Source organism: Gymnogyps californianus, chromosome 5, assembly GCF_018139145.2.
Source record: "Gymnogyps californianus isolate 813 chromosome 5, ASM1813914v2, whole genome shotgun sequence".
NCBI classification, from domain to species: Eukaryota; Metazoa; Chordata; class Aves; order Accipitriformes; family Cathartidae; genus Gymnogyps; species Gymnogyps californianus.
In genome coordinates this window covers 72,267,237-72,277,345 of record NC_059475.1, presented here as the reverse complement: position 1 = coordinate 72,277,345, position 10,109 = coordinate 72,267,237, and the positions used below count along the sequence as shown (strand labels likewise).

Sequence of the window (10,109 nt, the reverse complement as noted above, 5' to 3'; positions counted from 1 at the left end):
AGCTCCCTCAGGCAGCCATGCCCAGGCAGCCCCTCTCCAGCTAGAGCCCCTTCCCACAGCAGGGCCAGCCCCATCCTCAGCCTCACTGGCCACACCTGGGACTGCCCCAGCTCCAGCCCCAGCTGGGGCCCATCGGGAACAGGGGCCATTGCCAAAGCCCCACAGCACATCACCCCCTGCCCTGCTCCTGTCCACAGCCAGGAGCTCTGCACCCAGGGGCTGCAAACACAGCCAGGGGCACAGAGGAGGCAGGAAAAGTTGTTCCTTAAGGCACATAAGAAATCCGGCAGTGAGCTGGCTACAAGGCTCAGTGCCCAAAGGCAGCAGGACAGAGGGAGAAAAGGGAAGAGAAAAGCAGGAGGAAGGACAGAGGTGTTATTTCTTTTTCCTGACTTCTGAAATGCAGACAGAAAGGCCACATTTAGGAAGGAGACATTGCTTTATTTGGTAGTGTGCAGAATCGGACGCTCGGGGAAGTTCCCAAGTATAGTTCAGGACTATACTGAGAGGGATGCTTCCTCACCCGGAGAGGCAGGCTGTCTCCTGTCTGCAGCTGGAGGCTGCTGCTGGCTGGATCCCCTTTATTTTATTCTTCAGCTGCTTTCCTTTTTCTGGCCTCTCCAGCTTCAGCCCCAGCAGCTCCTGTCCACAGCCAGTAAGCGCTCCAGCTGTCCCTTTTCGCCCATGCCGCTCGGAGAACGAGGCCAAAGGCAACCCACCCAAACCTGAGCCAGATGCAGTCCACAACATCCCCGGGGAGGAACCCACACCGAGTCCTCAGCGCTGCCTCTGGGAGAGGGAAAGAGCAAGCAATTGTTATCCACAGGGGTGACTGTAGCTCTCCTCAGGCAGGAACCCCTCCTTCCGCAGGAGCTTCTGGAGGCAGCGCTCTTTCCCCGGACTGATGCTAAAGGCACCTGCATTGATGGAGAATAAAGCCTATTGGAGGGGCAGCTTGCTGCCATGAGGACCGGGTTTGGGAGCAGCCTGTGGCTATGGGCCAGGCTTCAGGAGAGGGCTGGAGCTGGGGCAGCTGCATGGGGGTGAGCGGGGCTGGAGGAGTTTTGTTGAGCTGGGGAGGCACCCAGCGCCTTTTTCCAGGGGGTGGGAAGGCCTCCAGGTCCCAGGGGTGGGGGCATCCATCTCCTGCCCCTCTCCTGCTTCCTCTCCACCAGCTCTCAAGAAAATCCCCGGGACCGGGCTCCAACTGGCCATCAGCCTGTCGGTTGGAAACATCCTTGCAGCTGTTGGCACTCTCAGGCAGGCTTGCCCCAGCAGCCACGGACACGGGCCCGCCCACGGACACGAGATACAGGGCGGGGGTGGGGGGCGGGAGCCGCCCACGGACACGAGATACAGGGCGGGGGTGGGGGCGGGAGCCGCCCACGGCCGCGGGGGCTGGGGGAGCAGGGCGGGGTGGGCACACACCACACATGCATGGGGATGACCTGCACCACGGGGTCCACCTGGGATAATCCGTAGCAGAGAACTCACCTGGGATGGCCTGCAACACATAAGCTGGAATAGCTATTGAGAAAGATACATATTTGCACATGTATCTATTTCCACATATTATGTTGAATATATCTATTTCGGCATAGACATACTATCTCTATTTACACATATCTCTATTTCCACTTATATAGAATGTCTATTGGACATAGACATATAATCTCTACTTTCACGTATCTCTATTTCCACTTAGTATATAGAATATCTATTTAGACTTATGTATTATCTCTGTTTACACTTACCTATTTCCCTTAAGCATACAGACCATCTATTTAGACTATTTATCTTTAGACCTATTAGGTATTTCGACACTTTAGCATCTTTTCAGACATCTCCGCTTAGACTTACTAAGTGTTACATAGTGTAGTGTAGATAGCTCTACCTAGTCAGACTTCTTTCTATTTTAAATTCCTTCGTATATAAAATATACCTTTTAAGCCCTTTATTTTTTAATTTATATATACACGAGTTATTTTTCTATTTTAAACCCCTACATATATATCTCGTTAGAATTTTTTTTATATTCTATAATCCTTTATATGATACAGTAGATAGAGGTTTTTATTTTGAAATCCTTTTTTTATATATATATATATATAATTTTTCAATATCTATAAAACCGAGAGCTTTTTCTCTATTTCAAACACCTCACACCCATATTTACAGTTTTTATTGTTTTTTAAACCCCCCATCCATCAATTCTCAGGCATTTTGGGGCTGTGACCCACCCCCATCCACCACTCACCTGCTCCTCTGCCACACCATTGCCCCCCCCGCTGACACCGCTGCCCCAAATGACATCATCACCTCCCCACACCTCCCCAATCCTCCCCTTTTTATTCACTCCCAAAAAAGGCACAAAATGAGGGAAACAGCCCCAACCAGCAGCTCATTACTTTAAGACTGTCATCGACATATGTATACACACAACCCCAAAAGGGTGGCTCTGCTAGGAAGCTAAAGGGGGAGTGCTCCCCCCAAACAGCTGCAGCCCCCCCAGTCCCTGTCCTGCAGGCTGGCAACCGGCCCACGGGGCGGGGGGAGGGGCAAAGGGGAGCGTGACAGGGGATGGTGCCACATCCCTTGCTCAGGCTCTGCTCTGGGATGTTTCCCCTCCGTTCCCACGCTGGGAGGGGCTCCCCAGGGCAACAGACGTCCCCTGTCCCTCTCGGCCCCGGACTCTCCCCCCCAACACAGCCCTTGCTGCCGCACCTGCGGGGCACCCGCTGCAGAGAGAGCCAGGAGCCTCCAGACATAGGGGTGGCCACCCACGGACACGGGGGCGGGTGCCCCCCACGGAGGCGGGGGCTGGGGCAGGAGCCACCCACGGAGGCGGGGGCCGGGGGGACATGCTTTGGGGGGGTGGTCCCCCCGAACAGTTGCACCTCCCCCAGCCCCTCTCTTGTCGGCTGGCAACTGCCCCCCCCGGGAGAAGGGGCGGGGGGCGGTGTGCCAGAGGATGGTGCCACGCCTCTTGCTCCGGCTCTGCTCTGCAATGGTTCCCCCTCCGTTCCCCCCCCTCCGTTCCCACGCTGGGAGGGGCTCCCCAGGGCAACAAACGCCCCCGGTCCCTCTCGGCCCCGGACTCTCCCCCCCAACACAGCCCTTGCTGCCGCACCTGCGGGGCACCCGCTGCAGACAGAGCCAGGAGCCTCCAGGCACAGGGCCGGCCCCTTACGGTGAGTCTTCTTAGCCACCGGCAGGCAAAGCTGGGCTGGGGGGGGAATCTATCGAGCATCGCGAGATGGTTACACCACCGCATCTGAAAACCAAAAGTCCCAAACTGTATTTCAGCCTATTAAAATAACACGTCTGGCTTGCCGGGTCAACAAAATTGGAAGTGAAGCATAAAACTTTAAAGAGTAAAATAAAAAACAAAGAATAAATCTCAGTAATTCACTTTATACTAAAAAGGCGTGCACGTGTTTATATACATCCAATAACAATACCTATACGATAAAAGCATTTGATTTTCCTTTTGCATTAGTTTAACTTGCATAGCTGTGAATTGATACCATTAAATTACCTGTCTCCAAAATACACAGCTATAAAAGTTGACTAGGGTTTTTTTGTGTGTTACATGATTAGGATGGACATCTGGCCAGCTGCAGTGCCCAAGAGAGAGGCTACTGAACTGCCAGGGAAATGCACCATTGAAAGCGAGACAGAAATAAAGGACTTCAGAGCACTCCATCAAAATATCAGGAAAAAAAACCCCATAACAGTCAGTTGCCCGTCTTTTTCAAGATTTAGACAAAATACCTAACTGCTTAAGTACACCTAATAAATTAGATGCTATAGCTATTTGGCAGTTACAGTTCAAATAATGCAAGTCAATTTGCAAGTTATACAATTTAACTTTTTTTAAAGTTTCATTTATGACAGAAAAACCAGCGAGATACAAGTAAAACCATATAGGGGATCTTCTGAAAAAGAAAAAAAAAAAATCAAATCTCCAGTGCTGCAATACATAAGGCTACCAAAAAGGACTGGCAGATTTGCTAATGCTCTTGGCTGTACTGAAGCATGCAGAGGAACATGTTTTTATGATATCTCAACTGTTACAACTGAGAACCCAAAGACCAGCGATGCCCTCAACTACTGAAAGACGTGCTGTACCTGGGTCTTTGGAAGGAAGTAAATATTTTCTTTTTTTTTTTTTTTTTTTTTAAACAGAGTGAAAAGTCTTGCTGCTGGTGACTTCTACTGCCAAGTACATCACCTCTGAAGAGCCACTCTGATGGGAAGTTCAATAAAACGCAACTTCTTTGAACGAGAAAGACTTCCGTTTTGGAAAATTTCTTTCCAACTGAAGTCAAAATTACACACTGTAGGGCAGCGGTCCCCAGTCCCTCAACTTAGCTGTCAGAGGGCCAGGGGTCTGAATCCATCCTCAGCAAAAGCCACATCAGCAAACCAGGATATTCCTGCAGTTGCCAGGTTCCTCTTCATCATCTGCACAAAAACAGTGCCAGCAGTAAGCATGGTGCCGGTCGACACAGACCTCTTCCACAACACCCTCCTCCTCAAAAGCAACGTGGCCTTCCGCTCACCTGCTCTGCAGGAATTCCAGTGTTGGACGCTGTGGCCGTCATCCCTTGTGGCACCTAACATACCAAAAGACAGAAAGCTACCGTTGCGCTTGTGAGAAATCACCAGCCCCGTGCTCCTCCTCTCTACCACCCCAGCTCACCTCAAATGCTCATCCAATTCCAAAGGCTGCCTGCATGGCACCTGCGAGACCAAAGAGAAACGCTTAACCGAGTTGCCATATAACACTTTGCTATTAGACACCGACCCGGCCAACAACCGCCTCACCTTCTCGGACCGCTCATCAGCATGCGGCTTCGCCCCTCTGAGCCTCTTGCAGCATCTGAAAAAAACCAAAGCAAAAGACACATGCTGAGTGTCCTGGTTTCGGCTGGGACAGAGTTAACTCTCAGTAGCTGGTACAGTGCTGTGTTTTGGATTTAGTGTGAGAATACTGTTGATAGCACGCTGATGTTTTAGTTGCTGCTGAGTAGCACTTATCTTAAGCCAAGGACTTTTCAGTTTCCCATGCTCTGCCAGCAAGCAGGTATGCAAGAAGCTGGGAGGGAGCAGAGCCGGGGCAGCTGACCTGAACTAGCCAAAGGGGTATTCCATAGCACGGAACATCACACCCAGTATATACACAGGGGGGAGTTGGCCGGGAGGCGCAGATCGCGGCTCTGGCATCGATCAGCAGGTGGTGAGCAATTGCATTGTGCATCACTGGTTGTTTTTTTTTTTCCTTCCCCCCCCTCCTTTATTGTTATATTCCTTTTCATTATTATTATACTTCACTATTATTATTGTTAGTATTACATTTTACTTTAGTTATTAAGCTGTTCTTATCTCAACCCACAAGTTCTGCCTTCTTTCCTGATTCTCCTCCCCATCCCACCAGGAGCAAGGGGGGCGCGGACAGGGAGTGAGGGAGTGGCTGTGTGGTCCTTGGCTGCTGACTGGGGTTAAACCACGACAGATATTGCCCAAAACCACGGCCTGTCCACACCGATTCCCATCTCCCGCTCCTTTACCTTGGCTGCTCGCCCACCCTGCCTCTGCTGTTTACAGGCTGCCAAGTTGAGGCTCGGGTACCACCTGTAAAAGACAAACAACAAGGGATGCTTACAACTTCACCAACACAACACCACCTGAAAAATAACTGCTCCTTCAGCCCACCAGACATGGCTCACCTTGCCCGAATCAGCTCTGGTGCCAATATCCCGCTTTGCACCTTCAAAATAAAAAAAAGTAACCCAAAACCTAGAAGCTAGTCATAAGCCACTAGTCGCATCTTCCCTCTAACACCACTCACCGACTCACCTTCTTACAGCGCTCCGCTCATGTCTCCTCTGTTGCCCTTTGGCACACAGCTCGTCCCGCTGCACCTGCAAAAACAATATCGAACATGTCACCCGGATGCTGATCAACAGCTTAACAATTCCAGAGGTCTTGTTTCCTTTTAGGAATACCATCTAGATTCCAACAACAGCCTGCCATTAAAAACACAAAAGTAGTTCGCATTCTGCTGATGAGCGGAGGCACACAAGACCCTCGGTACAGCTACCGATGTGCTCGCCTAACACAAAAACAACCATGGGAACATCAAGACCTGAATAACATACGGTATAGTACACAGAAAACAAGCAACACAAACTACCTCCTCACCTACAAAGCCCCTAATGGGAATTACAGTGGCGGTCAGCCGATGGAGAAACCACGATGGCGTGACACAGTGACTCAAAGATCTAAAAGGGACACCTTACGACTACAGAAACTGGTGCTAAAAACAATAGGTAAACAAGAACAAGAGAACATAACTGCCATGACTGATGCTAGAGCAAACCTCAGTGGACACTTCAGGAAAAAGGCAAAACTGGAATAACAGAAAAAGCTTGCGTGCCCGGGACTGTGATAAAAGATGACCCCTGGCTGCAGACTGTTACGAGCACAAATAATACACATCCTCATCTCCAAGAAATTCCAGGGAAGACAATGACACAAACCTGTGCTGGAAATAAATGCCTGGTCAGGGGATCTAAGTAACAACAACTGTGACATCCGGATGGACGGTGAAGGGATGGATGCACAAATTAAGTCAGGGAATGAAGTAAGGAAAAGGCACAGAGCAGCAGAGACCTCAGAGTTCTGGGGGGTATATTTTTATGTACCTAATGCTTTACAAGGTGAGACTCACCTGACATTCAGCCCTGCATATCGAGATGCAGAGGCCCAGATGGTTTACGCCGCATCTCCTGTGACCTTGTCGTACCTCCCGTCAGCTGTGGGGAGACTAAAACAGAACAGACCTCATCCACATCCAAATCCAACTGCAAAACCAATCTGAGAAAGGCCAATGAACCCTCCTCCCTTTCCCAGCCATCCCCCAGTCTCAAAACTTTACAAACCCCTTCTCCTCTCCTGAACTGTCAGGGAAGGAACCCCACTGCTTCCTGACAGCTCCTGCCCTGTATTTGCACCCCTCAACCCCCCGCATTGGCCACTCCTCAGGAGCTGTTCTTCTGAGCCGCACCCTGCATTCTGCAGCCACCTCCTATCTTACACCTTCCCACAGACTCTGGGCTCTGCTGCAGGCCCACAACACAAGTGAACTCCTGATGATTAGAATCTACGAGGGGCCTGCCGCAAGCTGCAAAGGTTCTAGGGACAACACGGTTCTCTGTGGGCAATGGGGAAAGGCAATGAGCCATCCCATACCCTGAAAGACACTATGCCTTAGGTCCCTGCCCCTTTCTTGAGAAATGCCAAAACTCCATATACAGATGCATACAAGATGCTCACCCTAACCCCTGCTAGATAATCTCACCATCAGTCCTGTTAAGAGAGATGATATCCGCAACTTCTACAGCATACAGCAAAACTGGTGAAGAAAACAAGGTTCTATCCTCAATAAAGCCAGGAATTCCAGGAAAATGCAATGCACCTAGAATAAAAAAAAAATTGCATACTATTAAACCATCTTGCCACCCCTGAACACTCAATACAAAATTACTAACCTGAAAAAAAAAAAACCACCACCTGCATACAAGTGTACTTTCTACTATACATGCTGCTGAACTTTGACTGGTCCCAAAGCTCTTACCTCAAACAGACACCTCTGCTTCTCTAAATGGCAACACACACCTGCCCAAACAGCTTAGACAACTCAAAAACCGCCATCAACTGAAGGAACAGCAGAGCACCAACACCACAGAAGCCAAGGAGCAGAATGAGCCCCCTGAACAGAGGCTGTGGCTCATATACCCCGGGCCCCGCCCACCCCTGCTTCCCACAATCCCCTGGGAAAGGGGAGGGGCCAACCACCAGAAGACATAAAGGCAGCCAGAGGAGCAGCAGGGAGCTTTCTCATCTGCCTGAAGTTCATGGCATGGAAAGTAGTGAACAGAGAAAGCGACCCTTACTGGAAACGATAATACCTGCTTTTTTACTGCAACTACATCTACACTGCAGCAGCAACGTGACCGGGTAGGGAATTAGACTTAATTTTTCTGGAGCGTAGATAGATGTCCTACTAAGCTATGTATGAAAGTAGTTCATTAAATACAATAACAATATTGTTATAAAAAATGATGTGCTTTAGTTTCCTATAAAAAAACCCAAAATGCTATGGGGTTATACTTCATTTCTACCAAGACCACGCATACTACCTAACTTCTACCAGAACTGCCTTCTGGATAGGGCTGAATGACAAAGCAGAATTAGATCCTGTAAGAATCCCTTCTCAAAAATATCTCTGCTTGCAAAGCAAATTATTTACTGTAAGTTGCCGACAATTCAGGGTCACCTTCGCGGTCTCTCTGACAGACTCCCTTAACAGAACTAGATGAGTCCCAAAGAACATGGAAATACAGAACTAGATGAGTCCCCAAAAAACATGGAAAAACAAGAAATGTATCAGACACTGTATGAAGCAGCCTAATTAACACCTAAGTAGCTAGAAGAAAAATAAATTGCAAAACACAAAAAAAAACACCACGGGAGATGTGTTGATAAAAATAGGTGAAGGCTATCACCGTCTCTGAAAAACTCAAGAGGAGATCTGAGCTGACGATAGACATCTTTGGGGTACCAGGTACCAAATAGAAACATACTATAAGATGGAAAACAAAAAGACTGTTCTGGAGCACAAAGATGGCTTCGTAAGAGGTTCTGACAGAACAAGAGGCATCGTCACAGGGATTAGAGAGATCCTGAAGGGGCCAGAGAGACCAAAGAAGTCTTGGGGACACAATGAGCTCAAAAGGGAATTGAACAAAGTACAGATGTCCTCAGGGGACCAGGGACCGAATGGAGGCGCACCGAATGGATATGAGGACAGAAAGACCGATGGGGATAATAGATGCAGACTCAGGAAGGGTTCTGAGGGGAAGAGAGGGGTGCAAAGTGCCCTCCCGAGCTAAAACGGGGCTCTAGGGCATAGGGGATGTCTCACGAGAGCTCGGCAAAGGGAGCAGAGGAGTCCCGAGGGGGCCTGAGAGACCAAAGAGGCCTCAGAGGTAACAATGAAGAACCCTGAAGGGGATTTCAACAAAGTACAGATGTCATCAGGGGCCGGGGGCTGAATGACAGCATCCTAAATGGCAGAGAGTAAGATAAGAGCACAAAAAAATAAAATCAAAAGGGAGCTAAAGCGCTACAAGAGTGCTGTGGAGTACAAGAAAGGACTCAGAAGCCATTGTTATAGGGAGTAGAGGAATTAGGAGGGGGCAGGGTAAGAAAAGAAGTCTTGGAGACACAGCGAGGGCCTTGGAGTCTCAGGAGGGCATCTAGGCAATCTACAGATGACTGACTGGGAGAGGAACCGAATGGAGACACCCTCGATGGCAGAGAGAAAGATAAAGGAGTGCTGCGTAGCCAAGAAAGAATGGAGGCTCTGATGGAACAAGAGAGATAGAAAGGGAGACAAAGGGCTACAAGGTGCTGTGGAGATCGAGGAAGGTCTCGGGAGGCATAGTGACTGTGAGGAGAGGGTTGTTGAGGGGGGCCAACGGACAAAAGAAGGCTTAGGGATGACAAGGAGGAACTCGGGTGATCATCCGAGCAGAGGACACACTGTCTCGGGTGGCCGGGGACTGAACACCGGAATCCTAGACAGCGTAGAGGAACAACTGAGTGTTCTGCAGCTCAAAGATGGCCCCACCTAAAGTGCTACAGGATGGATGTGGAGCACAAGGAAGGTCTCGGAAGGCATTGTGACCGGGAGAAGAAATGTCCCAAGGGAGCCAGAGAGACAGAAAAAGGATTGGAGACACAGCGATTAAATCCAGAGGGGATCTGAACCGAGTAACCGTGTCATCGGAGGGCCAGGGAACAAAGAGAGGCACAGCTAGAGGGAAGAGAGGACAGAATGACTGGGCTGGGTCACAGATATGGACTCGGGAAGTCCTCTGAGGGAACGAGAGGGATGTGAGGTCCCCTACAAAGCTAAAAGTGTGCTAAGGGCAACCTCGAAGGCATCGACAGGCATCGTGACACCATTAGAGGGGTCCTAATTGGGCCAAAGACACCAAAGAAGGCTCAGGGACACAAGGAGGAAGTCTGGAGGGGAT

At 49.6% G+C, this 10,109-nt stretch overlaps 2 long non-coding RNA genes across 5 annotated transcripts; both read right to left on the bottom strand.

The window, feature by feature from the left end:
* Positions 1 to 331: 331 nt before the first annotated feature.
* LOC127017367 (uncharacterized) lies at positions 332 to 4,164 on the bottom strand. Of its 2 annotated transcripts, none has more exons than XR_007766578.1 (3): positions 3,131 to 4,164; positions 1,495 to 1,527; positions 332 to 917 (listed from the first exon to the last, which is right to left on the bottom strand). It is a non-coding gene; the product is annotated as an uncharacterized LOC127017367 (long non-coding RNA). The 2 variants fall into 2 exon arrangements; XR_007766577.1 differs by lacking the exon at positions 332 to 917 and adding an exon at positions 1,157 to 1,219.
* A 31-nt stretch (positions 4,165 to 4,195) lies between these two features.
* LOC127017366 (uncharacterized) lies at positions 4,196 to 7,775 on the bottom strand. 3 transcript variants are annotated; one of them, XR_007766574.1, is made up of 10 exons: positions 7,643 to 7,775; positions 7,367 to 7,483; positions 6,737 to 6,832; positions 5,863 to 5,927; positions 5,733 to 5,773; positions 5,574 to 5,637; positions 4,831 to 4,885; positions 4,706 to 4,746; positions 4,566 to 4,642; positions 4,196 to 4,467 (listed from the first exon to the last, which is right to left on the bottom strand). It is a non-coding gene; the product is annotated as an uncharacterized LOC127017366 (long non-coding RNA). The 3 variants fall into 3 exon arrangements; XR_007766576.1 differs by having other exon boundaries at positions 4,566 to 4,619; XR_007766575.1 differs by lacking the exon at positions 5,733 to 5,773.
* Positions 7,776 to 10,109: the final 2,334 nt, after the last annotated feature.